The following is a 4,989-nucleotide window of genomic DNA, read 5'->3' as shown; positions in this document are numbered from 1 at the left end:
CACCTGCGCTTTAGCAAAGGAGAAAAGGAAAGATGTAAGCATCTGAATGCAGAGTTCCAATGAATAGCAAGAAGAGATAAGAAAGCCTTCTTCAGCGATCAGTGCAAAGAAATACAGGAAAACAACAGAATGGGAAAGACTAGAGATCTCTTCAAGAAAATCAGAGATACCAAAGGAACATTTCATGCAAAGATGGGCTTGATAAAGGACAGAAATAGTATGGACCTAACAGAAGCAGAAGATATTAAGAAGAGATGGCAAGAATACACAGAAGAACTGTACAAAAAAGATCTTTATTGACCATGCCAAAGCCTTTGACTGTGTGGATCACAGTAAAAGTGGAAAATTCTGAAAGAGATGGGAATACCAGACCACCTGATCTGCCTCTTGAGAAATTTGTATGCAGGTCAGGAAGCAACAGTTAGAACTGGACATGGAACAACAGACTGTTCCAAATAGGAAAGGGAGTACGTCAAGGCTGTATATTGTCACCCTGTTTATTTAACTTCTAAGAAGAGTACATCATCAGAAATGCTGGGCTGGAAGAAACACAAGCTGGAATCAAGATTGCAGGGAGAAATATCAATAACCTCAGATGTGCAGATGACACCACCCTTATGGCAGAAAGTGAAGAGGAACTAAAAAGCCTCTTGATGAAGGTGAAAGTGGAGAGTGAAAAAGTTGGCTTAAAGCTCAACATTCAGAAAATGAAGATCATGGCATCCAGTCCCATCACTTCCTGGGAAATAGATGGGGAAACAGTGGAAACAGTGTCAGACTTTATTTTTCTGGGCTCCAAAATCACTGCAGATGGTGACTGCAGCCATGGAATTAAAAGACACTTACTCCTTGGAAGGAAAGTTATGACCAACCTAGATAACATATTCAAAAGCAGAGACATTACTTTGCCAGCAAAGGTCCATCTAGTCAAGGCTATGGTTTTTCCTGAGGTCATGTATGGATATGAGAGTTGGACTGTGAAGAAGGCTGAGCGCCAAAGAATTGATGCTTTTGAACTGTGGTGTTGGAGAAGACTCTTGAGAGTCCCTTGGACTGCAAGGAGATCCAACCAGTCCGTTCTGAAGGAGATCAGCCCTGGGATTTCTTTGGAAGGAACGATGCTAAAGCTGAAACTCCAGTACTTTGGCCACCTCATGCGAAGAGTTGACTCATTGGAAAAGACTCTGATGCTGGGAGGGATTGGGGGCAGGAGGAGAAGGGGACGACAGAGGATGAGATGGCTGGATGGCATCACTGACTCGATGGACATGAGTCTGAGTGAACTCTGGGAGTTGGTGATGGACAGGGAGGCCTGGTGTGCTGCGATTCATGGGGTCTCAAAGAGTCGTACACAACTGAGCAACTGATCTGATCTGATCTGATGTTACATCAATACAATTAAGTATGTTTCAGCACTTAAAAATGAGCTATCAAACCATGGAAAACCATGGAGTAAATTTATATGCATATTACTAAGGGAAAGAAACCAATCTGTAAAGGCCAAATATTATATGATCTTAATGATATGAAACTCTGGAAAGGGAAATACTATGGAGACAATAAAAAGATCAAATAAGATCAGTGATTTCCAGAAGCAGTGGTAATGGGAAGAATAATAGGCAAAACATAGGATTTTCAGGGCAGTGAAAATATTCTATAATATTATAATGATGGATTTATGTCATTATACATCTGTCTAAAGCCATGGAATATGTATCTTATGTGAATCATATGGTAAAACGTGAGCTTTTGGTGATGATGAGTTAGCAACTAGACAAAAACAACATATATTATATAAGACAGTGCAATGGTATACTTTTACTTACTTTCCTCTCACCTTTTTGGTGTTGTTGTCAAATAATTTATTCTACATGTTATATTCTCACTATATTAGTATTATTTTTTACCAGTTCACTATCATTTATTATACTTTTTTATTTTAAGCAACAGTATTTTCTAGAATGATAACCATTCATATAGTAGCCACTTCAACACTTTAAATTAATTTTGTCTGTTTGTAACTCCTGCTTTTCTCTGCACTGTACAATCTCAAGAATATCCATTCAGCTGGCAATTCCTCAGTAGTTGTTCTCTGTCAGGCCTCAAGGGGATTTTCCCTGTTTGTGTTCAATGTTGTATTTGCCAAAGACATTAAAATACCTCTTGTAGATTTGTGGTAGTCTGCATACCATTTTTCTCTGCAGTATTATGTTCCATATATTTTATCTGTCTCAGCATTGCCTCAACATTCAACTCTGCTCTCTGCCTCAGCAGCTTATTGAGAATATGATGCTTTGCTTGGGGTCTGTCTGTGAATGTTGGAGTATAGCCAGTGACTGCATACAGAAAGTCAAGATGACTGTGGTACTTACTTCATGGATTTCCCTTATTCAAGGACCACAATCCTATGCTATTTCTTATTAATATCTGATAACTGTCATTTCTCTTGTTCAGTTTCAAAATTGTTCCCAGTGTCCAGTAGTTATTCAGTTATGCCCAGAAGCAGAAAGTTCTGAAATAGAATTTTACAATCTTTCAGGCAAGTAAAAGAAGTTTATTCTTACTTCTAGAGTCAAAATAATATTCTTAGAATCAATCCAAAGCAAAGACTCACTTATCTGAGGTTAAAAGAGAATTAACAGATGTTTGGCCACTTTAGGATGATTGGCAGATTAGGCTAGTTGTCCTGATAGCACAAACTATGAATAAAATTTTAATTGAGGACAATCTCCCATCAGGAAACTGATTACAGGATAATGTGAATTACTACAGGTAGAAAAAAAAGCCTACCCATGTATTCTGTCATTTGCTGGCAGAGAATAGTATCTGAGACATTGTTACATTCTTTAGCACAGTTTGTTTTTTAAATTGAAGTAATAGTTGACTTATAAATTTGTTAATTTCAAGTGTACAACATAGTAAATCAATATTGTTTAGATGATAATACAAAGTTATTATGAAATATTGACTATATTCTCTGTGCTGTACATTACATCCTTGTGTCTTATTTATTTTATACTGTGTAGTTTGTATCTTTTAATCCCCTTCACCTATTTTGCTAAATCCCCTTTACCCAGGGCTTCCCTGGTGGCTCAGAGGGTAAAGAATCTGCCTGCAAGGCAGTAGACCTGGGTTCTATCCCTGAGTGGGGAAGATCCCCTGGAGAAGGGAATAGCTACCCACTCCAGTATTCTTGCCTGGAGAATTCCATGGACATATAGCCTGATGGGCTACACTCCATGGAATCGCAAGGAGTTGGACACAACTGAATGACTAACTCTACTGCACTACCTATTTTACCCCTCTCTGTATCCCCTCCTTTCTCTTCACCGTAGTTTGTTTTCTGTATCTGAGTCTTATTCCTGTTTTATTATATTTGTTTGCTTATTTAATTTTTTATATTCCATATGTAAGTTAAAACAAACTGTATTTGTCTTTCTCCACCTGACTTATTTCACTTAGCACAGTTTGGCAATTGCAAAGCTCACAGTCCCAATCACTGGATTGTATTTGGAGGTGTTTTTATTCTCCACTTAGTGTATTCAGAACTTCTTAATTTCCATTTCCCCTTTGGCCCCTATGTTTCTGGCACCAGGTTTATTATGTCTTCCTTCTTAACTCTGAGCAGACATTTTGAGTTTTGTGCTATGGTAACTAACAATTGACAGTTCTGCTATGGGATTGCTTATACCTGAGAAATCTGTGTCTTTGGAGAGATATGCATTGACTTCACATTTGTTTCATCTGAATAATCATTCTCAGTCGATTCCAGAAGAAAAACCGTTGGTTTTTTTGAAGCCTGTTTCCCCAGGAACCTAGTGACATCATGACCTCTTCCTTCTACTTAACTCATTTCTTCCTTATTTTTGTAATATTTTAAATCTTTCTGCTAACTTTATTTCTGCAGGAATGAAACTTCATTCTGTTGCTATAATTTTTCCTTATCATCCCCCCTACATATCTTTTATGAACACTCAATTGTGTTTGTAATAGCTTAACTGACTTCTTAGACTTGTCTTCTCCTTTTTCTAGCACATGTTACATGAGCACTTTTACCTGGAACCAAAGACTTTCTTTCATTTCACCTTCTCTTTTCCTTCTGTCCACATGTTTGATTTTCTATACATTTCTCTTGATTTTGTCTTCTGTTTTATCCTATAGCAAGATATATGAAATCATTGAATTCTTGGCATAACCAAAGCAACCAGTGAAAAATAAATCTTGTCAGTGTTTGCTTTAATTTTACCCACTGGGCAATATTTTGTCCAGGCGTGAACTCCACCTACTGTCTTTCTTATCTCTACTTTAATCTGCTTTCTTTTAGCAGTGTCTGCCTTCAGAATCATAATTTCAGTGTTTAAGGGCATAGTTTCTCAGGACATAGTGTCTACATACTGCTCACAATGGGTGTCACCTTAAAGTTCACTAGCAATTCTTAAAGTCTGTGTTCTTAGAACACTTTTTGGTCTTTTCATCTGAAACCTATATAATTTGTAATATTGTAGCTTAGTTGTTGAGGGGAGGGGCAGTATTTTTATCCACTTACTGTGAAATCTCCAGCTGCTGCTTTAAGTGGGTATTTCTTATTAGCTTCTTGGAACCTGATTCTTTCTGGGAAGCCTGTCTGCTAGCTATGAACTTGCCATTTTTCTTTTGTCGGTTACTCTGGGCCCTATTGCTCCTGGTCTTCCCTGGTGGCTCAGATGGTAAAGCATCTGCCTGCAATGCAGGAGACCTGGGTTCAATCCCTGGGTAGGGAAGATCCCCTGGAGAAAGGAATAGCAACCCACTCCAGTACTCTTGCCTGGAGAATTCCATGGACAGAGAAGCCTGGTAGGCTACAGTCCATCGGGTTGCAAAGAGTCGAACACAACTGAGCTACTTCTCTTTCTTTTTCTCTGGGCCCTATTAGGACTTCCCTGATAGCTCAGTTGGTAAAGAATCTGCCTGCAATGCAGGAGACCCCAGTTCAACTCCTGGGTTGGGAAG

General features: G+C 38.5%; 1 non-coding gene across 1 annotated transcript; it reads left to right on the top strand.

The window, feature by feature from the left end:
* The first annotated feature begins 4,688 nt into the window (after positions 1–4,688).
* Positions 4,689–4,760, top strand: TRNAC-GCA (transfer RNA cysteine (anticodon GCA)). The gene has a single exon. It is a non-coding gene; the product is annotated as a tRNA-Cys (tRNA).
* Positions 4,761–4,989: the final 229 nt, after the last annotated feature.

This window comes from Bos taurus, chromosome 3 (assembly GCF_002263795.3).
Source record: "Bos taurus isolate L1 Dominette 01449 registration number 42190680 breed Hereford chromosome 3, ARS-UCD2.0, whole genome shotgun sequence".
Taxonomy (NCBI): domain Eukaryota; kingdom Metazoa; phylum Chordata; class Mammalia; order Artiodactyla; family Bovidae; genus Bos; species Bos taurus.
This window is presented reverse-complemented; position numbering and strand designations above follow the sequence as displayed.